Source organism: Macaca thibetana, chromosome 16 (assembly GCF_024542745.1).
Source record: "Macaca thibetana thibetana isolate TM-01 chromosome 16, ASM2454274v1, whole genome shotgun sequence".
NCBI lineage: Eukaryota > Metazoa > Chordata > Mammalia > Primates > Cercopithecidae > Macaca > Macaca thibetana.
This window is the reverse complement of record NC_065593.1, coordinates 38,061,169-38,085,755: the sequence shown is the minus strand read 5'-3', so window position 1 is coordinate 38,085,755 and position 24,587 is coordinate 38,061,169. Positions and strand designations below refer to the sequence as shown.

At 46.4% G+C, this 24,587-nt stretch overlaps 1 protein-coding gene and 1 pseudogene across 1 annotated transcript in view; one reads left to right on the top strand and one right to left on the bottom strand.

Annotated features, from left to right (window-relative positions):
- COIL (coilin) overlaps positions 1-24,587 on the bottom strand; it is a 252,232-nt gene that overhangs the window by 93,110 nt on the left and 134,535 nt on the right. The gene's annotated exons all lie outside the window — the stretch shown is intronic.
- LOC126938293 (E3 ubiquitin-protein ligase RNF126-like) lies at positions 15,117-18,001 on the top strand (annotated as a pseudogene).

The following is a 24,587-nucleotide window of genomic DNA, read 5'->3' as shown; positions in this document are numbered from 1 at the left end:
CCAGTCTCAGGTACTTCTTTCTTTTTTTTTGAGACGGAGTCTCGCTCTGTCGCCCAGGCTGGAGCGCAGTGGCGCAATCTCGGCTCACTGCAAGGTCCGCCTCCCGGGTTCACGCCATTCTCCTGCCTCAGCCTTCAGAGTAGCTTGGACTACAGGTGCCTGCCACTGCCCCAGGCTAATTTTTTGTATTTTTAGTAGAGATGGGGTTTCACCATATTAGCCAGGATGGTCTGAATCTCCTGACCTCGTGATCCGCCCACCTCAGCCTCCCAATCAGGTATTTCTTTATAGCAATGTGGGAATGGATTAACAAACATTTCCTGAGTTCTGTGAGCTGTTCTAGCAAATGACTAAACTCAAGAAAGGGATCATGGAACCCTCTGACTCATAGCCTGTCAGAAACACCAGGTGACAACCTGGACTTTTGACTGGCAACCAACTGTGGGGTCGGTACTAACTTCAGATAGATCATGTCAGAATTGAATTGAATTGTAGGATACCCAGCTGGTGTCTCCAGAGAATTGGAGAATTGCTTGGCATAGGAACCCCCACTACACACACATATCTGGTGTCACAAGTGAAGTACTAAGTGCTTCCTTTCGTTGTGAAGAAGAAAAACCCTTTTTTCTAAATGCCTTGTGTCTGGTGTCATTGAAGCTACATACTGTCTTAGTCCCTTCCCGCTGTTATAACAAAATTACCTTAGACTAGGGCATTTATAAACAATGGAAATTTATTCCTCACAGTTCTGGAGCCTGGAAAATGCAAAACCAAGAAGCCAGCAGGTTTGGTGTCTGGTGAGAGCCCTTTCATGAGGGTTCCACCCCCATGAACGAATCACTCCTAAAGGCCCTACTTCTTCTTTTTTTTTTTTAATTTTTTTTTTTTTTTTGTAGAGACAGGGTCTCACTATTTTGACTAGGCTGGTCTCGAGTTTCTGGCTTCAAGCAATTCTCCCACCTCGGCTGCCCAAAGTGCTGAGATTACAGGCAAGAGGCACTTCTGCCAGTCCCATTTCTTTTTCTTTTTTGAGATGGAGTTTCACTCTTGTTGCCCAGGCTGGAGTGCAATGACGTGATCTCGGCTCACTGCAACCTCTGCCTTCCGGGTTCAAGCGATTCTACTGCTTCAGCTTCCTGAGTAGCTGGGATTACAGGCATGCTCCACCACGCCTGGCTAATTTTTTTGTATTTTTAGTTGAGACGGGGTTTCTCCATGTTGGCCAGGCTGGTCTCGAACTCCCGACCAGGTGATCCGCCTGCCTCAGCCTCCCAAAGTGCTGGGATTACAGTCGTGAGCCACCGCCCCAGCCCCTAGCCCCATTTCTTTAGTACTATCCCATAGGCAATTAGATTCCAATAGATGGGGAGATAGGACATTTCTGCTGGGCTTGAACACCTACATTTTTAAAATAAAATTTAAAAACAACCATAATACCATTATCACTCCCCTACCACCCCCCAAGTTAAAAATATCTTAATATCCTCAAATATCCAAAGCCCACGTAGACTACAGAGTTATTTCCACCAATTCAAAGTCCAAAGTCCTGGGCTGGAGCATCTGATTAGTGGGCCTACAGGACTACTCTGTATCTACCAAGGAGGAGAGAGAGGAAAGGTCTAACCTCCTTGAGGCCCAAATAGCTTCTCATCAGAGGACTCCCCCTATGCTGGCAAGACAAAAAAAAAAAAAGACTTTTGCCAGGTGCAGTGGCTTACATCTGTAATCCCAACACTTTGGAAGGCTGAGGCAGGAGGATTGCTTGAGTCTAGGAGTTCAAGACCAGCCTGGGCCCCATAGGGAGACCCCCGTTTCTACAAACAAGTTTAAAAATTAGCCAGGCATGGTGGTGTGCACCTATAGTCCCAGCTACTCAAGGAGACTGAGGTGGGAGAATCGCTTGAGCCTGGGAGGTCAAGGTAGCGAGCCATGATCATGTCACTGTACTCTAGCCTGGACAACCAATTGAGGCTCTTCTAAAAAAAAAAAAAAAAAAAAAAAAATTAAGAAACGACTTCCTATTACAAGTGGTGTCAGCAATAATGCAGAAGAGAGGGAATGGCCAGAAAAGCTTTTGGACAGGAGGTCAGATTAAACTGAGCCCTATGAGCCGGGTAGAGTATAGGTATCTAGAGATGGGTAGAGTATAGGTACCTAAAGATTTGTAAAGTGTAGGTACCCAGAGAGACTAGGGGATAGGATATTATTTATTTGTTTGTTTATTTATTTTTTTGAGACAGAGTTTCACTCTTGTAGCCCAGGCTGGAGTGCCATGGTGCCATCTTGGTTCACTGCAACCTCCGCCTCCCGGGTTCAAGCGATTCTCCTGCCTCAGCCTCCCGAGTAGCTGGGATTTCAGGCATGTGCCACCACACCCGGCTCATTTTGTATTTTTAGTAGAGACAGGGTTTCACCATGTTGGCCAGGCTGGTCTCCAACTCCTGACCCCAGGTGATCCACCCGTCTTGGCCTCCCAAAGTGCTGGGATTACAGGAATGAGCCACCGCACCCAGCGGCATTTTTTATTTCTAATAAAATAATAAGTGTAATAGTAACAAAATTTAGAAAATAAAGAAATGTAGGAAAAATAGTTATTAAAAGTCTCATTATCCAAAAAAGTCATTTGGCTTAATTCATATCCCCATATTTTTATTCAACGGGGCATTATAAGAATTTATCTATATCACTGTGGGTTCTTTGCAATATAATTTTTTTTAAAAACCTAAGGTCTTGCTCTGTTGCCCAAATTGGAGAGCAGAGTGCAGTGATATGGTCATAGCTCACAGCAGCCTTGAACTCCTGGGCTCAAGTGATCCTTCTGTCTCAGCCTCCCGCGTAGCTGGGACTACAGGTGCCACCGCCACAGCCTGCTAATTTTTCAATTTTTTTGTAGAGACAAAGTCTCATTTTGTTTCCCAGACTGGTCTTGAACTCCTGGCATCAAGTGGCCCTCCTGCCTTGGCCTCCTGAAGGGCTGAGATTACAGGCCTGAGCCACTGTGTCTGGCCTTGTAAACATCATTTTTAACAGATACATAATATTCCAATAAATAATGTTCTACACTTCATCTGACCAGTCCTCCATATTTTGACATTTATTCAAATTTCATTTTTTCTTTTCTTTTTTTTTTTTTTCAGACAGGGTCTCATTCTGTCACCCAGCTGGAGTGCAGTGGTGACATCTTGACTCACTGCAACCTCGACATCCCTGGCTCATGTGATCTTCCCACCTCAGCTTCCCGAGTAGCTGGGATTACAAGTGTGCACCACCATGCCTGGATTATTTTAAAAAATTTTTTTGTAGAGGCAGGGTTTCACCATGTTGCCTGGGCTGGTCTCAAACTCCTGGACTCTAGCAATTGCCCAGCTGGGCCTCTCAAAGTGTCATTTCAGTTTTTCTGATTTTAAATAACTGTGATGAACATTGTTTTTGCTTAAAGCTTTTTCTGGTTTTAGAGTTATTCAATTCCTATGGACTCCCAAAGCAAAATTCTGGTAAAATGTTGTATGAATATTATAAAGGGTGGGGGTATTTCTGATACTGATTTTATACCACCTTATATTGTTATTTAGTAATCGCAAGAGGTGTTTCAAATTCTCAAGGTAAAATTGATAGAAATTGGTAAATTTTAAGACCATAGGCCCTAGGGTGTATGGCATAGAGGCAGAATTTTTAACTGGGCACACAGCCATCCAGAAAAAAAAAATACTACATTTCCCAGCAGTTAAGTGTGGCCACGTGACTAAGTTCTGGCCACCAGGATATAAACAGAAGTGTTCTTCTGGCAGCAGCTGGAAACTGTCCCCTTTGGTGTGCCTTTTGTTCCCTTTCCCCATCTTTTATTTTGCTGGCTGGAATGTGAATGCAACCATTTGGGATCATGGTAGGAAGATATGCTAGAATGAGCCGAGGTCCCTGAGGATTTTGAGGACTGGGCCACCATTCCACCTTTGTACTCCTTTTCTTGCTTTACATGGGAGAGAAATAAATTTCTGTCTTAAGCTACCGTGGGTTTGGGTTTTCTATCACTCACAGCCTTGCCTAATTGTGACTAAATACAATGTGGTTTTAAAACTGGGAAAGGCATTGTTATACTCTTCTTCATAAGCCCAGAGTCGCTGAGAAATATTGCCATGGGAAAAAAACATTACAGGCCGGGCGCGGTGGCTCATGCCTGTAATCCCAGCACTTTGGGAGGCTGAGGTGGGCGGATCACCAGAGGTCAGCAGTTCAAGACCAGCCTGGCCAACATGGTGAAACCCCCGTCTCTACCAAAAATACAAAAATTAGCTGGGTGTGCCGGCAGGTGCCTGTAATCCCAGCTACTCAGGAGGAGGGTGAGGCAGGAGAATCACTTGAACCTGGGAGGCAGAGGCTGCAGTGAGCCAAGACTGCACCATTGCACTCCAGCCTGGCCAACAAGAGCAAAACTCCATCTCAAAAAAAAAAAAAAAAAAAAGAAAAATTCAAATGTACTTTGAGATCAGGTCATGAGGAGGTTTGACTTTTTAAGTGTTCCTGATTCTAACAAAAAAGAAAACCTCAGTGTCAGCAGCAGGAAATTTCAAGTAAAACTATGGGATTCATGCCATTCAGCTTCTAATTTAGTTGCTTCAGGTAAAGGCAAAAGGGAGTTGTGGGGTAGAGGGGAGAAAACCGGTTTGTCTTGTTTCCAAGGATTACTGCCCCTACTTCAAGAGCTATTAAAAGGTACTCTTGAGAGAACTGTAACCAAAAATAAAGTGGCACTGGCCACTCTCTGGGAACACATTTAACTCTGCTCGTAGAAGCATAACCTGTTTTAATTTGCTAAAGCCCAAGCCAGGCCCTGTTTTCATCTGAATTAGGAAAAAGCAACTGCTGAGAAAATATTTAAAAATTAATACACCAATGTACAAAAGTAAAGAAAAAAAAAAAAACCCCAAAACCCTAAATTAAAAGAAGTTGTGTTAGAATGTACTTGGTTAAAGCCAGATGCAGTGGCTCACACCTGTAATCCCAGCCCTTTGGGAGGCCAACATGGAGGATCGCTTGAGCTCAGGAGTTCAAGACCAGCCTGGGCAACATAGGGAGACCCTTTATTTATTTATTTTAAAGAATGTACTTAGTTAAAGTAAATCAAATCTGGTGAAGACACACATGCTTTGGGGCTCAGATCCATGATATGTTAGGATTGGGAATTTGTTTTTTTGTTTCTCAAAAGTGGTCACTGACTGGGTGCAATGACTCAGACATGTAACCTCAGCACTTTGGGAGGCGGAGGTGGGAGGATCATTTGAGCCCAGGAGTTCTAGACCAGCCTGGGCAATATAGCGAGCCCCTATCTCTACAAATAAAAATAAAAATAAAAAAAACAGCAGGGCATGGTGGTGCATGCCTGTAGTTCCAGTTACTTAAGAGTGTGGGGTGGGAGAATCACTTGAGCCCAGGAAGCTGAGGCTGTAGTGAGCTATGATCATGCCACTGCACTGCAACCTGGGTGACAGAGTGAGACCCCTGTGACAAAACAAAACAAAACAAAACAAAACAAAAATGTGGTCACTTCAGGGGGCAGTGAAATAAGTGCAATATTTTGCTGTGATGTTTACAAACAAACTTGGTATTTCATTTTTTCTGCCATTAGAATTTGTCAGCCAAGCTGGGCACGGTGGCTCATGCCTATAATCCCAGCACTTTGGGAAGCCAAGGTGGGAGGATTGCTTGAGCCAAGGAGTTATAGACAAGCCTGGGCAACACGGTGAAACCCTGTCTCTACAAAAAATACAAAAATTAACCAAGTACGGCGGTGCATGCCTGTAGTCCTAACTACTTGGGAGGCTGAGGTGGGAGGACCGCCTGAGCTGTGATGGCACCACTGCACTCCACCCTGAGTGACAGTGAGACCCTGCCTCAAAAGAAAAAAAGAAATTTGTCAGCTGAGAACATTAAGGCTAGACTCAAAAGCAAGAGCTGTATCCGATTGACTGCCTCTGGAATTAAATAGTATCATCAATGATATACCTTGGTCTGATGTCCTCTGGCATACAGAGCTCGCCCTGGACTAGATTGCCCCTGTCAATGTCCCTCTTCCAACCTACATGTGATGCGTCCTGGACAGTTTCTGTAAGATTTCTTCTTTTCCCCAAACTGACCCCAGATTGAAGCTTCAGGAGCTTGCTCTCAACCAAGCTGAAAAGGGGCCATTCAATTTGTGACTCCATATGGCAAGATGTTCATCCAAGCCAGCTTCCTTCTGCCAGCCTGCATACCTTCAGACTCATCCAGACAATCAGCTGCTGTTCACCTGGGGACAGCAAACAAAGTTGGATGTTGTCTTTGGCAAAGTGTAAGAAAGGCAGCAAATATATTTCAAAATAAATCTTACACTGCATCCCAAAGCCAATACGATTAAAAAGGAACATGTAACCATGTTTGCCATTCTTGTTTTTTTTTTTTTTTGAGACAGGGTCTCACTCTGTCACCCAGGGTGGAGTACAGTGGCGCAATCTCGCCTCACTTCAACCTCTGCCTCCTGAGCTCAAGGGATCCTCCCACCTTAGCCCTCTAGTAGCTGGGAATACAGGCATAAGCCACCATGCCTGTATTTTAAATTTTTTTTGTATTTTTTGTAGAAATGGGGTTTCACCATGTTGTCTAGGCTGGTCTCAAACTCCTGAGCTCAAGCAATCCACTGGCCTCAGCCTCCCAAAGTGCTAGGATTACAGATGTGAGTCATTGTGCAGTGCCCGGATAGTCATTCTTTTTTTTTGGGGGGGGGGACACGGTCTTGCTCTGTCATTCAGGCTAGAGTGCAGTGGCACAATCACAGCTCATTGCAGCCTCAACCTCCTGGACTCAAGTGATCCTCCAACCTCCCAAGTAGCTGAGATTACAGGTGAGCACCACCACACCCAGTCAATTTTTAAATTTTTGGTAGAGACAGGGTCTCTCTATGTTGTCCAGGCTGGGGCCATTCTGTTACTATAATAAATAGTTAACCTTCAGTGGGTCATATGATCCCTTCACTTATGGGCAGCAGGATGTTTCTGATGTTACATCTTTTTCAAAATAGACATTTCACCTCCAGGGTACTGGGGTTGGCTGTAGCATTTGGCAATGAAATCTACACTTTCTCAGGGAAAGAAGCCCCGAATTTAACTTTAATCAGTGACGGTTGTTTCTGAGATGGATTTAACGCCGTGTTCCACCAGGGTCACAGCTCATTCTTACCTTGTGCTTTTTCTCTAAAAGCCACCTGGCTCCTGCCACGGCCCCTTGAAGGTTGCCTTTGTTCCTTGTTCATTTTCCCTTTAAGAGTTGTGAGTGTTTCGGTTGGTGAAGTTCCAAGTGCCCTCTGGACTAATTGGCGCAATGTGAGGATTTTCCAATTTGGAAGAGAAAGAGCCTATTCTCCAGGGAGGGCTCTTCAGCGTAATTGCTCTCTGAGAGGTTCTTGCCACTCCCTTTGGCAACCTTCAGAGACAAATCCGTCTTGCTGTTAGGAGGAGCTAGAAACCCACAGATGGGAAAAGAGGAGCTCGGGCAGACTTGCCAAGACCTTTGAAACCAGTGACCTTTGGAAATGGAGGAAGTAGGGGAAAGGCCATTGCAGGCAAAGTCTGTTGCGCTTCCCTTCCCAAGATAAGCACTACAGCTCTGGCTATAATGGCCATTTTCATCATTGTCCTTTTACTAAAGAGCATTAACAAATGGTTACTGGCCAAGGAAGCCCCTTGCAGGGAAAGAATGGCACTTACTCAGAAGAAACACTTTAACAAACCACCTGGGCTGGAGGGAGGCACCCAAAGGTGTGCTGGGTAAGAAAAGATGGTGGTTAACTGGAGCAGGGGTCCAAGAAAAACCGCAGAGAAGAGCAAGACATGGAGAAGAGAGAAGCCCCTCTGGGTCACCACCCCTACCATGGCAGGGAATGTGTGGGGAGAAAAGCCAGGTGGTGGTGGTGGTGGTGGGGTGACAAGAAATGGGTGGTAGGCTAAAAAGAAGTATGGAAGAATAAAAATGAAATTGTTTTCAGTAGATCCCCTTCCCCAGCTCTGCCTTGAAACTTTCAGTAAATTTCACATCATTCACTATTGTGAGTGTAGGTGAGCAACCTCTTTCTGGGGAAACTGAGGGGGCGCTGTGGTCTGTTGATGTTGGGCGGAAAGCAAGAGAGGACGGGGCGGGACACAGACGGGGTTGTAGCACTTTTGTTTCCCTGTGTGTTCACTTAACAATCCTGGAAAATGGCAGAAAGGAGCAGGCAGCCACAGCTGGATCTGGGTGGAGAAGAGGAGGCTGGAGGCCAAGTTGAGAAGCAGTCCTCACCATGAGTTGCCAGGCTCGGTGTGAATTTAGCGCTGCCTGGTTCCAAAGCTCATGCGGGAATTACATGGACCTGCAAGTCCCTCCTCCTGCCCTTGAACAGGACTTCAGAACTGTTGGGGTTAGGGTTAGTGCCAAGAGCTGCTGGTTCCTGTTTCTGGTAGGAGAACAGCATGCGGCATGAATGCATGGGTTTTGGAGACTCCCTGGGCTTGAGTCCTAGCTCTGCCATTTACTAGGTGCGTGACCTTGGACACATTATGCAGATTCCCTGTACCTTAATCTTATCTGCAAAAGCAAGGCAATAGTAGTACCCTCTCTATAGGGTTACTAGGGGAAGCAAATGAAATTATATACATAAGCGTCTTAGCACAGGGCAATAAACGTTCATTGTTGTTATTATTTGCTAATGACAACACAGAACAGTGCCATGAACGGCCCCAAAGCTCAGCACTGCTATCCATCTTTTTAATTTTTCTTTCAAGGTAGGGTTTTGCTCTGTTGCACAGTCTGGAGCGTAGTGTTGCAAACACAGCTCACTGCAGTTTCAACTTCCTGGACTCAAGTGATCCTCCTCTCTCAACTTCCCAAGTAGCTGAGAACACAGGCACATGCCACCACGCCTGGCTAATTTTTTATTTATTTTATTTATTTAGTTTGGAGACTGAGTCTCACCATGTTGCCCAGGCCGGTCTCGAAATCCCGGGCTCAAGCAATTTTCCCACCTCTGCCTCCCAGTGTTGGGATTACAGGGGTGAGCCACTGCACCCAGCCTATCCATCTTTTTGATCCACAGAAAGAGTTTAGGTCCTAGAGTCAAATAGACCCAGCTCCAATCCCAGCTCTACCCCTTCCTGGCTGGATCACTGCAGGAAAATTATTTAACTTTTCTGTTAAAGAGGTGAATAACACTTTGCTAGGGGGATTGTTGGGAGGGTGAACTAATACAAAAAGTGCCTGGCAAAGTCCTGTCCATCTGATTTAATCACAAGATGATCTGGTGACTCCCCTGCCCTAGTCTGCTTTACTATACACATATTCTCAATAGCTTTCAGACCTCCTAGGAACATCCATTTTTTTTTCTACATTCGGTTAAGTTTGGCCGGAATTAAACAAACTCTGGGATTTGTTGCTTCTGTGTTATCTGGGAAGCCAGTTGGCCTCACCTCAGCGTGTTGCTATGCAGGTTGGCTGAACCCTGACTGCAGCTGCAGTGTCAGGGCAGCAACAGGAGTTGCTTTGCGAACTTCTGGGAAGCTTTTATTAGCTAACATGGACTAAACGAAGTCAAGCTCATTTACCATGAACCATATGTTTCCCCCTTTCCTCCAGCTTTGAACAGGTCTCCATTTTAGCAACTCCTCCCTCCTTCGGAGACCTTCATAAAGGCTTTTGCCATTGAATGCCACCATTTGTAATGTTGACTTCTCCCAGGATGCCAAGCCCCATCATAGACCCTCCGGAAAACCCTGATCACCTTCACACTCCTTTCTCATCAATATGGCAGATATTGCAACAGTGGCCAGGAGGAGATGCAATGAAAGATATTGCAGATGAGGATTCCTGCAAACTCCACTACCACAGAAAGGTCTAGGGAAGTGGGGAATATAATAGGCGCTGCTGCTGCGGTGGGAATAGGAACAGTTGTCCTTATTGAGTGCTTGCTAAATGCCAGGCACCTGCTCTAAGTGTTTTATAGCTGTTTGTTCACTTAATCATATACCTCTGAGCTGGGACTGTTATTCCACCCATTTTACAGATGGAAAACTTGAAGCAAAGAAGGTTTAAATAACTTTCCCAACATGACACAGTTACAAAGTGGCACTCATGAGATTTGAACCACGCAGTCTGTGGCTAGAGCCCATGCTCTCTCTCTTTTCCTTCTTTCCTTCCTTCCTTCCTTCCTTCATTCTTTCCTTTTTTCCTTTTCTTCTTCTTCTTTTCTTTTCTTTCTTTCTTTCTTTCTTTCTTTCTTTCTTTCTTTCTTTCTTTCTTTCTTTCTTTCTTTCTTTCTTTCTTTCTTTCTTTCCTTCTTTCCTTCCTTCCTTCCTTCCTTCCTTCCTTCCTTCCTTCCTTCCTTCCTTCCTTCCTCCTTCCTTCCTTCCTTCCTTCCTTCCTTCCTTCCCTCCTTCCTTCCTTCCTTCCTTCCCTTTCTTTTTATTGATAGGGTCTCACTCTGTCACTTAGGTTGGAGTGTGCAATGACACAATCATGCTTACTGCAGCCTCAACCTCCTGGACTCAAGGGATCCTCCCACCGTAACCTCCTGAGTAGATGGGACTATAAGCCCATGCCACCTGGCTTTTTTTTTTGTAGAGATAAAGTTTCATTATGTTGCCCAGGCTTGTCTCAAACTCCGGGTTCAAGCCATCTGCCCACCCTGTCTTCCCAAAGTGCTGGGATTACAGGTGTGAGCCATGCCTGGCCTAGAGTTCATGCTCTTAACCATGATAGTATAAGCACAAAATGAAAACACATGTGACATTACCTTAAGAAATCTAAAATGTCTTGAAAATATAGAGTATATGTTCTATTGACAGTGGATAGTGGCTTGATACTTTTTAAATCACTGCAATTTTTTTAAGAACCATTTGACCCATTGCCTCTGAAAAATCTCTCCCTATGGATGTCTCAAAGGCATCACAAACTCAATACTGCTAAAAAAATAAAAGCTTAACTATTTTTTCCTACCATGCCCTCCAATCTGTTCCTTTTCATCTGCAGTGTAACAAATGACTCTACTCAGGGGCCCAAGTCACACACCTGGGAATCTCCTTGGATGCATCCTCTCCTCAACCCTGCATTCGACCAATTGCCAAGTCCCATTGATTTTACCCCGTTAGTCTCTAAGTTTGTCTGTCCCCTTCCCTGGGTTCCTTCCTTGGTTGTGTGTGCCCTCAGATCTCCCCTGGATCCCTCTGACACACTCAGAGCTCATGACTTCACCTCCAGCCTCCCCTCCCAGCCATGCTCCACACTAAAGCTCCAGGATCTTTCTGAAATGAACCCGTTCACATTGCCCTCCTTAAAATCCATATGTAGCTCCTAGAATGTTCAGGATCACATCTAAACCCTTTCCTTGGCTGACAAAGGTCTTTCTCACCTGCACCTGCCACCTCCAGGCTCCATTTCTGCTGACTTCTGAAGGCACAGCACTTGGGGACCACAGTATTTTTAGGGATCTATGAACATGTTTTAATTTCTTTAAAATTAGAAAGAAAAACAATGAACTTTTAAATCGCAGAAGGTGTTTTAATATATAATAGTAATTTATGTGTTTGTACCAACACAGCCATAAAATATGTATTTTAATATGTTTGTTTAAGGGAGGGAGGGGCCATGAAAGTGAAATGCCTAGGACCCTCAAAAGCTATAATGTAGCCCCATTGGTTACATTTCCAAAGTCCCCACTCTCCTGGCTAACTCTTCCTCATCAGTCCAGCTCTTAGTTCATAAATCTTGCCCTGCAGGAAGTCTTTTTTCTTTTTTTGAGATAGGGTCTCTGTCGCCCAGGCTGGAGTGCAGTGACGCAATCATGGCTCATTGCAGCCTTGACCTCCAAGGCCCAAGCAATCCTCTCACCTCAGCCTCCCAAGTAGCTGGAACCATAGGCGTGCACCACCATACTTGGCTAATTTTTAAATTTTGTGGAGACAGGATCTCACTGTGCTGCCCAGGCTAGTCTTGAACTTCTGGACTCAAGCAGTCCTCCTGCCTCGGCCTTCCAAAATGCTGAAATTACAGGCATGAGCCACTGCACTTGGGCCCAGAAGTCTTTTCTAACCCTAAAACTAAACTAAGTATGGTTCTGACTGCTCCAGGGCACCCTGCTGTTGTCTATACCACAGCACAGCCAGCCAAGTATGGCATTTGTCCTGTTTTCTAGAAACTCCTTGATAGCAGGTTTATGTCTGGTTCGTCGATGTGGCCCCGGCATCTGGCATGTAGTAAGCACTCAACAAATAACTATTGAATGAATACAGTTCTGTTTACACAGAAGTTTAAAATAGGTAACAACCTTCAGGAGGGCACCTGTTTTGAAACCCTTGAAATGCATGCATTCTTTTCAATTTCACTCCTAAGCAGAGGCCACATAGCAAACAGAGGCAGACAGCCTAGGTTGGAATCTCATCTCTGCCAATTACACCTGCATGACCTTGAGCAAATTACTCAATGTCCTCATGCCTCAATTTCTTCAACTGTAATGTGGGGATAATAACAGTTCCTAAACTCATAGGATACTAGGGAAATTAAGTTAATATTTGGAAAGCAGTTGTAACAGTCAATGCCTGTATTAGTCTGTTTTCACACTGCCAACAAAGACATACTCGAGACTGGGGATTTTACAAAGAAAAAGAGGTTCGATGAACTCACAGCGCCACGTGGTTGGGGAGACCCCACGATCATGGTGGAAGGAGAAAGCCACGTCCCACATGGCCGCAGGCAAGAGATAATTGAGACCCAAGCGAAAGGGGAAACCTCTTATAAAAACGTCAGATGTTGTGAGACTTATTCACTACCATGAGAACACTATGGGGGACCGCCCCCACGATTCAATTATCTCCCACCGGCTTTCTTTCCCAACACTTAGGAATTACGAGAACTACAATTCAAGATAAGATTTGGGTGGGGACACAGTCAAACCATATAAATGCCTAATATATAGTAACCTGTCTTAAGGAAATATTGAATGAAGGATGCAGATGCTGCTTTTGTTTTGTGGCAGAGTTGTAGCTCCAAATGTCACAATGCATATTTTCTCTGTCACTCAGGCTGGAGTTTTGTAGCTAGATCATGGCTTAGTCCTGTATCAACCTCCTGGGCTCAGGTGATCCTCCCACCTCAGCCTCCCAAGTAGCTGGGACTACAGGTGCACACCACCATGCCTGGCTAATTTTTGTTGCCTAAGCTGGTCTCGACCTCCTGGGCTCAAGCAATCCATCTGCTTTGGCCTCCCAAAGTGTTGGGATTACAGGCATGAGCCACCGTGCTCAACTCACAATGAGTATTTTTGATGTATTCCTCTCCTTCTCTTGTTCATTCACTGTACCCTAAGGTTTGGTTTGCTTTCCTCCCTCCTTACAGCTCTGTAAAAGCAGTTGCTGGACTGAGACACAGGAAGGGTCTGGCGCCTTCTCCCTCACAACTCCAAGATGAGATGCACCTGGGCTTGGTGTGGGATAGGGGAGGGGAGGGACAACAGAGGAAGAGGAAAATGAGGAGGAAACCGGAGCCCTCAAGATGGACTCTAGAGAGAGGCACCTTCCATTTGGAGGATGGGGTAGGGAGTCAAGGCAGCCAGCTTCTCATTGTCCCATTGTCTGTAAACAGCTTCCTTGTAACTATCCTGGGGCCACAACACTTGTAAGGTGCCCTAGACAGGATGTGTTAGGACTTAGCCTGAGGGGAGCTCTCCCTCCTCATAAGGTGAACCAGGGTGTAATCATGTGGGAATTTCTCTTTGAGTCACAACAGCACTGGACATAGCACCACCATCATAATTACAGGGATGTTGTTAAAGTGTTATCCATTACAGTAAAAAAGGAAAACAAGTTAATGTCTAATAATATGGGATCAGTTAAGTAAATAAGGGTCCTTCCTCCCTCCCTCTCTCCCTCCTTTCTTTTTTGTTTTTGTTTGTTTGTTTGTTTGTTTTTTGGGGGGCGGAGTCTCGCTCTGTCACCCAGGCTGGAGTGCAGTGGCACGATCTCGGCTCACTGCAAGCTCTGCCTCCCGGGTTCACACCATTCTCCCGCCTTAGCCTCCCGAGTAGCTGGGACTACAGGCACCCGCCACCACGCCCGGCTAATTTTTTGTATTTTTAGTAGAGACGGGGTTTCACCGTGTTAGCCAGGGTGGTCTTGATCTCCTGACCTCATGATCCGCCAGCCTCAGCTTCCCAAAGTGCTGGGATTACAGGCGTGAGCCACTGCGCCCGACCCCTCCTTCCTGTCTTGTCTTGTCTTTTCTTTCTTTTTCTTTTCTTTCTCTTTCTTCTTTCTTTTTTTTCTTTTTTTTTGAGACAGGGTCCCTCTCTGTCTGCCAGGTTGGAGTGCAGTGGTGTGATCTTGGCTCATTGCGACCTCTGCCTCTCAGGCTCAGGTGATCCTCCCACCTCAGCCTCCCCAGTAGCTGAGAATACAGGTGCCCATCACCACACCCAGCTAATTATTTTATTTTATTTTGTTTTATTTTATTTTGTTTTTATTTTTGGTAGAGATGGGATTTCACCATGTTGCCCAGGCTGCTAATCTGTATTCTTTCCCTCCCTCCCTTTCTTCCTTCCTTCCCTCCTTCCTTCCTTCCTTCCTTCCTTCTTTCTTTTTCCTTCAAACTAGATCAGGATGTAAATCTGTATTCTTTCAATGCAATGAACTAAACTATGAGTCTAGCCATTTGTTTGAGTTCTGTGAGTCATTCAAATGAGTCTTTGAAACAGAGGGTGGTCGTAGGGCCCTATGACACCTTGTTTCTTAGTTTTGGAAACTCTCTTGATATCTCTGTCTTTTTTTGTCTCCATCCCCATCCCACTATCACCCCTCCCCCTACTATGAAAGAACAGGTACCTGGACAAGCTCTATTAGGAGAGAAAAGTATAGATGTATAGATGAGCTAAGCTGTTCTGCACAACAGAAGTGCCAGGAATCTGATCTTTCTTTCTGATAGGTCAGAAAGACTCTATTTTCAGGGTCCTGACATGTGTAGCAAAGTGGAGAAGGACCTGGTTAGAGGTGGAAGGGAGAAGACCAAGATGGCAGCAGGGCAAGACCTTGGACACAGAAGTCCATAAGAAATCTCCACTGCTGACAGCAATGGTCAGCGCTGAACCTTATGTCATCTCCTACTTTGTGCTTGGTTAGGGGTCACCTTCTTGATCCCGAACTCCAGTAAAGAAGAATCTGTTATCCACTGAGTGCTTGGTGACCTTTGGGACAAAAGGAGGAGATAGATGGAGTAGAGGGTGCAGGGACAAAGCAGAGAAGAGAGCAGACAGCAACTTTAGGAAATGGAGGTGGAATCTGGCTGAATCAGGATTGGAAAATTACCAGGAGAAGGCCTGATGTCCCTTAGCGCGTGGCATGAGACCAAGATATTTTATCTGGCTGTCAAACAACAGGCAACCACAGAAAGTTGAAGGACTTGGGAGCATGTATATCCCTGCATTGAGATTCATTAAAAAGGCCCTGGAGGAATATATCTGAAGGCTAATAGTGGCTATCTCTAAATGTGGGGTAACATGATTTTATGTTTTTATTTAATCTATGGAGTCTAATCTTTTCTACCATGACAACATAATGCTCTTGCAGTAAAGAAAAATAACTGTTGGCCAGGGGCGATGGCTCATGCCTGTAATCTCAGCAATTTGGGAGGCCAAGACAGGAGGATCATTTGAGTCAGGAATTCAAGACTAGCCTGGGCAGCATAGTAAGACCTGGTCTCTACACAAAATTTTAAAAGGTAGCCAGGTAGGGTGATGCATGCCTGTGGTCCCAGCTATTTAGGAGGCTGAAGTGGTAGAATCACTTGAGCCCAAGAGATTGAGGCTGCAGTGAGCCTTGTTCATGCCACTGCACTCCAGCCCAGGCAACAGAGTGAGACCCTGTCTCAAAAAAAAAAAAAAAAGAAGAAGAAGAAAAAGAAAAATATCTGTTAAAGGTAAAAGTGATATTCTTGGCCATGTGGCTCATGACTGTAATCCTGGCACTTTGAAAGGCTGAGGCAAGTGAATCACTTGAGCCCAGGAGTTCAAGACAAGCCTAGGCAGCATGGTGAAATGCTTCACTACAAAAAACACAAAATTAGCCAGGCATGGTTGTGGGCACCTATCGTCCCACCTATTAGGGAGGCTGAGGCGGGATGATTGCTTGAGCCTAGGAGGCAGAGGCTGCAGTGACCTGTGATGGCACCACTGCACTCCAACCTGGGCGACAAAAAGAAACCCTGTCTCAAAGTTAAGGGAAAAAAAAAAATTGTAAAAAAGTGATATTCTGGCCGGTGACGGTGGCTTACACCTGTGATCCCAGCACTTTGGGAGGCCAAGGCGGACGGATCACCTGAGGTCAGGAGTTCAAGAACAGCCTGGCCAACATAATGTAACCCTGTCTCTACTAAAAATACAAAAATTACCTGGGTGTGGTGGCGGGTTCCTGTCATCCGGGCTACTTGGGAGGCTCAGGCAGGAGAATCATTTGAACCCGGGAGGTGGAGGTTGCAGTGAGCCAAGATCGTGGCATTGCACTCCAGCCTGGGTGACAGTGTAAGACTCCATCTCAAAAAAGTAAAAAAAGTGATATTCTTAGCTAGAAAATTCAAAATACAGATTCAGTAGTACCCCCTTATGCACGGTTTCAGTTACCTGCAGTCAACTGTAGTCCAAAAATATTAAATTGAAAATTCCAGAAATAATTCATGTTTTCAATTGCTTGCCATTCTGAGTGAGGTGATGAAATCTCACACCATCTTGCTTCACCCCTCCCGGCATGTGAATTCCTCCGTCTGTTTAGTGTATCTGAACTGTAGATGCTACTTGCTCATTAGTCTCTTAGTAGCTGTTGGTTATCAGACCAATCCATGGTATTGCAGTGCTTGTGTTCAAGAAACCCTTATTTGACTCAATTGTTCTATTTATTATTCGTTATTGTTGTTAATCGCTTACTTTGTAAGCGCCTATTTTGTAAATTAAACTTGATCATAAATATGTAGGTAGGAAAAAACATAGTATATAAAAGGTTTGGGCGTCGATCAGCGAGGCAGCAGCAAGCTGAGGCGTCGCCGCAGCTTGGACGGTTCTTCTGCCTCTGCTGCTCCTTGGACATCGTCCCGCGCCTGTCGGATTATATCTGTCCAAGATGCACGTCTGATTTTATCGAGGAGCTTCCTGAAGAGACCAGGAGCACAGAAAACGATTCTACTCCTGCCACCGTCCCCACGGACCAGAGCCGACCGCCGTTGGAGAACGTGGACCCGCACCTGTTCACGCTGCCGCAGGGCTACGGACAGTTTGCTTTCGGCATCTTTGTCATCTTTGACGACAGCTTCGAGATCCCCACGTGCCCTCCTGGGGCAGCAAGGACTCTGAGAGACCGTGGGAGAGAGTCCTGGCCCCGTACCGAGCCCGGCATCCCCGTCTCCGCCTCCCCACGCGGCGGGCCACTGCCCGGTACAAAGGCCTCCCCACGCTAGAAGGGATCATCCAGCAGCTCGTCAACGGCATCATCACGTCCGCCACCATCCCCAGCCTGGGTCCTTGGGGAGTCCTGCACTCAAACCCTATGGAATACGCCTGAGGGGCGAATACGCCTGAGGGGCCGTCGCACAGCTCCTCGGCTTGAAAACACCGGCCCCCCACCGGCAGATGAAGAGAAAATCCAGTCCCTCCCCACCGACCCCGTCACCGAGCAGCACGTAGGCTCCCGGGTCGAGTGCCCCGTGTGCAAGGACGACGACGCGCTGGGCGAGCAGCTGCCCTGCAACCACCTGTTCCACGATGGCTGCATCGTGCACCTGCTGGAGCAGTACGACAGCTGCCCCGCCTGCCGAAAAAGCCTCCCGGGACACAACACGGCCACGAACCCACCCCCCCGGGCCTGACTGGAATGAACTTCTCCTCCTCGTTGTCCTCCTCCTCCTCCAGCTCACCCTGCAACGAGAACGCCACAAGTAACTCCTGAGCGCGCGTCGGCCGGGACCCACCCGTGCCCGCTGCGCCTGAGGCTGCGGGGAGACCGCGGGGCCTCAGCCAGCGCCACACGGCGCTCACAGACTGGGTGCCCCAGCGGCGCCACTCTTGACTGGTCAGCGCTACAGGCCCCCGCCTGTTCCAGGGCAGGATCCTGGCCCGGCCCACCGGCTCCCTGGCTCGGGAAGGCGTGGGCCACATCGTCCCTTCTGGGACGTCCTCATCCTCCCCGTCCTCTGTCTAACCTCACCCTCTAAACGTTCAGCGGTGGAAAGATTTTTATAATTTTAAATTATTACTGCTTTGAAATAAATGGAAGTTTTAGCTCACATGACGGCCATGCATGATCTGTGACAAGACGGGTCACAGCTGCTCCACCAGCGCTGTGAGCGCCGCCAGGACAGGCCGCGTAGGCCCCCAGCCTCCCCCTCGGCTACCTCCACGACCCGGAGTTCGGGGGCTCGGGACCATGAGAATGATCAGCAAAATTCAAGAACAAAACTGCTCCAACTGACTTTTTTTTTTTTTTTTTTTTTTGAGACTAAGTCTAGCTTTGTCGCCCAGACTGGAGCGCAGTGGCACAATCTCGGCTCACTGCAACCTCCGCCTCCTAGGTTCAAGCGATTCTTCTGCCTCAGCCTCCTGAGTAGCTGGGATTACAGGCGCCCGCCACCATACCCGGCTATTTTTTTCTATCTTTAGTAGAGACGGGGTTTCACCATGTTGTCCAGGCTGGTCTCAAACTCCTGATCTCGCGATCCGTCCTCCTCGGCCTCCCAAAGTGTTGGGATTACGGGTGTGAGCCACCGTACCCGGCCACCAACAGACATTTTTTAAAGAAAAAATATGTGTATCTTGAAAGCTATTTAAAATACACTACTTACAAAGAGAGAGAGAGAAAAAAAAAGATTTGGTACTGTGATTTTAGGCATCCACTGGGGGTCTTGGAACATGTCCCCCAGGGGTAAGGGGGAACTACTGGATTTACTGTATTTATGAAGTCTGTATTGTGGTCAGCACTGGGATTGGCTCTGGATGAACACAAGGAATAAGGCCTCTGCACTCAAAGAAAATGCAACAAATGGAGAGAAACCTCCAATAAACCAGTAAGTGTGTCCTGACCAACTGGGATGCATGCAAAGAAAGAAATGATGTGGGTGCTGTGGCTGTGAATAATAGGAGGAAGCTGTATGTGATAGAACCTATTTCAGAGGATGCTTAATAAAGGCTTCCCTGTGGAGGTGATGTTTAGGCTTAGACCTGAAGGAGAAAAAGGAGCCTGCAGCCAGAGTGTGTAGAAGAGAGTTCCAGACACAGGGAATGCCTATGGGTTGGATGGATCTAAGACAAGCGAGAAATTGACTTCTGGAAGGGAATGTTTGGGGAGTGCAGGTCAGATTGTGGAAAGCGGCTGGGGGTAGCTTACGCAGAGCCTCAGATGTCTTGATAAAGAGTATAGCCTTTATTCCAAATGCATGGGGAATTGTGGAAATTCATCATTGTTTGCATTTTAAAAAGAGCTATCTGGCTGTGGCATGGATACTAAACTAGAGGAGAGCAAGTGAGGAGGCTCTTCAAAGAGAAGAAGCTGGGGTGGTACCAGTGAGGATGGAAAGGGGTGAGGGGATTTAGGCCATTTTGAAGGAAAACAAATAGATAAATAAGACATGATGTTGGATTGGAGGTGAGGGATAAGAGGCAGCTATCACTGATGGCTTCCTGTTTTCTGGCTTGGAATTATCTATCAAGGTGACACAGACTGTAGGAGAAACAGGTTTTGACCTGTTACATTTCAGATGTCTGGGTTTATTAAAAGGGTGGCATTCAGGAGTGGCTCAGCCCTCTGATATGATAAGGTTCAGTGCCAACAAGAGAAACAATCCTCCAAATTGCTTTGGCATTACTGAAGCCATACTTATTTTTAATAGCTTTATACAGCTTTAGTGCCTTACTTATAGAACTGTTAAGGACCTAAAAGAGTAATGAAGGCCAGGCACAGGGGCTCACGCCTGTTAAATCCCAGTACTTAGCACTAAGGCAAGAGGATCACTTGAGCCCAAGAATTCAAGATCAGCCTGGGCAACCTAACAAGGCCCTGTCTCTACGAAAATAAAAATGAAATAAACATTAGCCAGGTGTGGTGATGTGCGCCTGTGGTTCCAGCTACTTGGGAGGCTGAGGTAGAAGAATTATCTGAGCCCAGGAGTTCGAGGCCACAGTGAGCTGTGATCATGTCACTGTACTCTAGCCTGGGTGCTGAGTGACAGAGTGAGACCCTGTCTAGACACATACACACACACCCACACATACACACACACACAAAAGTAATGTGTACTTTTGAGTTGTACTTTATTTCCTTTTATATGTGACAATATGTGCTACAGTGGTATTTTCACAAAGGTAAAGGGTATAATCCTCACAAATGTCAAAGGTCTACTATAGATATAATAGGCAATGTATTGAATCAATTGCCAGTAACATTTTATGCAAAATGTAAAGCGACTAGTTGGTGTGTAGTCTGTGGATAGATAATAGTTCTCCTGTCTGGGCACGGTGGCTCACACCTATAGTCCCAGCACTTTGGGAGGCTGAGGCGGGTGGATCATTTAAGGTCAGGAGTTTGAGACCAGCCTGGCCAACCTGGTGAGACCCCATCTCTACTAAAGATACAAAAATTATCCCGGCATGGTGTCACATACCTATAATCTCAGCTACTCGGGAGGCTGAGACACGAGCATCACTTGACCCCAGGAGGCAGAGCGGTTGCAGTGAGTCGAGATCTCGCCATTGCACTACAGCCTGGGTGACAAAGTAGTGCAATGAAAAAAAAAAAGAAAAAAATTATCCTTTAACTATTATTAGAAGCTGGGAACTCTGTTTTACACTATAAGTATCCCATTTCAGCTCCTACATTATTTGTCATCCATTTTATGTGTGAGAAAATCAAGGCTCAGAAAAGTTAAGTAACTTGCCCAGGGTCACAGAGCTAGCAAGGGGCAGAGTCTGTATTTGGACTCAGGTCTGGGTTGGCTACAAAGCTTGAGGCTTTATTTGATTGTTTGATTGTTAGAGACAGGCTCTCACTCTGTTGCCCAGGTTGGAGTAGAGGTACAATAATGGCTCACTGCAGCCTAGACCTCCCAGGCTCAGGTGATTCTCCTGCCTCAGTCTCCCAATAGTTAGGACTATAGACATGCACCACCATGCCTGGCTAATTTGTGTGTGTGTGTGTGTGTGTGTGTGTCACAGAGACAGGGTCTTGCTATGTTTCGCAGGCCGGTCTTGAACTCCTGAGCTCAAGCGATCCTCCTGCCTTGGCCTCCCAAAGTGTTGGGATTACAGGTGAGAACCTCTGCACCTGGCTGAAAGCTTGAGTTTCTGTGTGGTAGATGTTTCATGACAGAATGGATTCTCTGGAAGCAGAAGCTATGATGAGGATGGAACAGAAAGATTTATTGGGGAGCAACACCCATGGAAGGAGACCTGTCAAAGTCTCTACCAGCCAAACAGGAAGCTCTGAAGCAAAAACTACCCATTCGAGGGGTCTAGCATTGAGCAGAGATGGCTAGGCCATTGTTCTAACCCTTGCCCAGTCATTGGCCAGGGAGAATGTCCCAAGAAGAGCATGATCTGGCTGGAAAGCTGAGGTGGACTTGAAGGCTGTCAGTGAACTGAACTCCTTGCAGCTGGGCAGTGAGTCCACCGTTAAATGGGGATCTGAACAGTGCATCTCCTTGTCTGCCACAGGCTCTAAACATTGTCAGCACACTTTCACCCAAGAGAAGGCACTGCATTAGTTATCTATCGCTGTGTAACTAATTGCCATAAAATGTAGTCGTGGAAAACAACAAAGATTTGTTATCTCACGGTTTCTGTGGGTCGGGAATCCAGGCATGGCTTAGCTGGGTGCCTCTGGCTGAAGGTCTTTCATAAGGTGGCAGTCAAGCTGTCAGCCTGGACCACAGCCCCATCCAAAGGCTCAACTGGATGGAGAATCCACTCCCAAGCTCACAATTTGTGTTTATCTACAGGACTCGGTCACCTCATCACATGAGCCTCCCCACAGGGCTGCCTCTTGACATGGCAGCTGGCTTCCTCCAGGGTGAGCAGTCCAAGAGACCTCAGTGAGAAAGAGGACTCAAAATAAAAGCCATGGTCTTTTATAATTTTGGAAGTGACATTCCATTCCTTCTGCTGCATTCTATTTCTCAGGAGTAAGTGAATATATCCAGTGTACAGTCAAGGGATGTACAAATACAAGAATACCAGGAGGTGGGACTCCTTGGCGGCCATCTGAGAGGCTGCCTCCCGTATTCAAATAAATAACACTGTGGCAATAATAAGATTGGATCTCATGTATTGAGCAGTTGCTATAAATCAGGGGTGGCATTAGGCCCTTACATACGTGATCTCACCATGTCTCCTGTGTTCACTCAGGATTCATTAGGCACCAGGCACTGTGAGTTCTTGAGAACAGAATGGCAAATGAGGAACACTCCTGCTCTTGAGGTGCTCATGTCTACAGGAATAATTTGTTCTGATTTTACAAAGGAGGACAAGAAAGGTCGCGCTGTTAGTAAGTGGCTGAGCTAGGAGGCCCAAGCTGCTCAGTGTGACTTTGAGGCCAGAAATGTTTCTGAAGACAGCATACTCCTGAATCCACCATCCTAGAAAACATCAGGAGGCACCAAAAAGGCCTCTTCACACCTTGTCTGAGAACAATAGTGAGGAAGAAACAAGTCACAAAGAATACATACGATATCATTCCTTTTTCTTTTTTCTTTCTTTCTTTTTTTTTGAGACAGGGGCTTCCTCTGTCGCCCAGGCTGGCATGCAGTGGTGTGATCTTGGCTCACTGCAACCTCCAGTGTTCAAGAGATTCTCCTGCCTCAGCCTCCTGAGTAGTTGAGATTACAGGCGCCTGCCACCACACCCAGCTACGTTTTTTGTATTTTTAGTAGAGACAGAGTTTTACCACATTGGCCAGGCTGGTCTCGAACTCTGGACCTCAGGTGATCCACCTGCCTTGGCCTCCCAAAGTGCTGAGATTACAGCAGTAAACCTCTGCACCCGGTCTAATTCCATTTATACGACATTCATAAACTGATGCTTGTTTATGGGGCACACTTAGTTGTAACACAAAAGAGGAAAGAAAAGAAAATGGTTTCCACAAGTTAGGATAGTGGCCACCTCTAGCGGAGGGAAGGGGATGGAATAGGGGGACACACAAGGGATGCTGGGAGGGGGCTGAATACTATTCTAGACCTGGTGGTGGTTATATGGGTGTTCAATTTATACTGACAATTGAACAACACATATGTTTTCTTTACTCCTCTGCATGTATGACATAGCTCACAAATAAAATAGCAACAAGAACTATTGTGTTGAGTGGGAAGCGATTTGCAGGGTACTTGCCTATGCCTGTGATGGAAGGCAAAGAGCTCTCCTTTTCAGAGACACTGGGGATACGATGTCTTCATGCCTCTGGCGAATCTCTCACACAGATGGCTTCCAAGCCTGGTTTACCACTATGTCCTTAATGTGTGTTGCACCCAAAATAAATTCTGAGGAGGACAGTGCTTGGTGAGATCATCTTGCCATTTGATACACGTGTCTGAGCAAGTTGGTGTTTTTTTCTATTCCTGAACCCACTCCCTAAGAGTGAAACCTGATTCACATTGTAACAATAGCCACTCAGATCTTCACAAAGCAAAGAGAAGCTTTATACAAAAGGGTGAAGGAAAGTTCACTCCTGGATACCTCTGATTAATTAGGCTTTTTTTTTTTTTTTTTTTTTTTTTGAGGCGGAGTCTTCACTCTGTCGCCCAGGCTGGAGTGCAGTGGCACCATCTCGGCTCACTGCAAGCTCCGCCTCCCGGGTTCGCGCCATTCTCCTGCCTCAGTCTCCGGAGTAGCTGGGACTACAGGCGCCCGCCACCGCGCCCGGCTAATTTTTTGTATTTTAGTAGAGACGGGGTTTCACCGTGTTAGCCAGGATGGTCTCGATCTCCTGACCTCGTGATCCGCCCGCCTCGGCCTCCCAAAGTGCAGGGATTACAGGCGTGAGCCACCGCGCCCGGCCGATTAATTAGGCTTTAATGGATTCCCTTCAAGAACCTGTCAGAAAAGCAAGCCAGGTGCAGCGGCTCACACCTGTAATCCCAGCTACTTGGAAGGCTAAGGTGGAAGGATCCCTTGAGCCCAGGAGTTTGAGGCTGCAGTGAGCTATGATTGTGCCACCGTGCTCTAGCCTGGGGGACAAAATGAGACCACATCTCTAAAAAACAAAGAGGAAGGAGAATTTTATTACTTAATGGATATAGAGTTTCTGTTTTACAAGATGAAGAGGGTTCTAGAGCTGAATACTGGTGATGGTACCAGAACATTATGAATGTATTTAATATCACTAAACTGTACACTGAAAAATGGTTACAGTGGGCTGGGCATGGTGGCTCATGCCTGTAATCCCAGCTTTTTGGGAGCCCGAGGCAGGTAGATCACCTGAGGTTAGGAGTTTGAGACCAGCCTGGCCAACATGGCCAATGTCTCTAATAAAAATACAAAACTTAACTGGGTGTGGTGGTGTGTGCCTGTAATCCTAGCT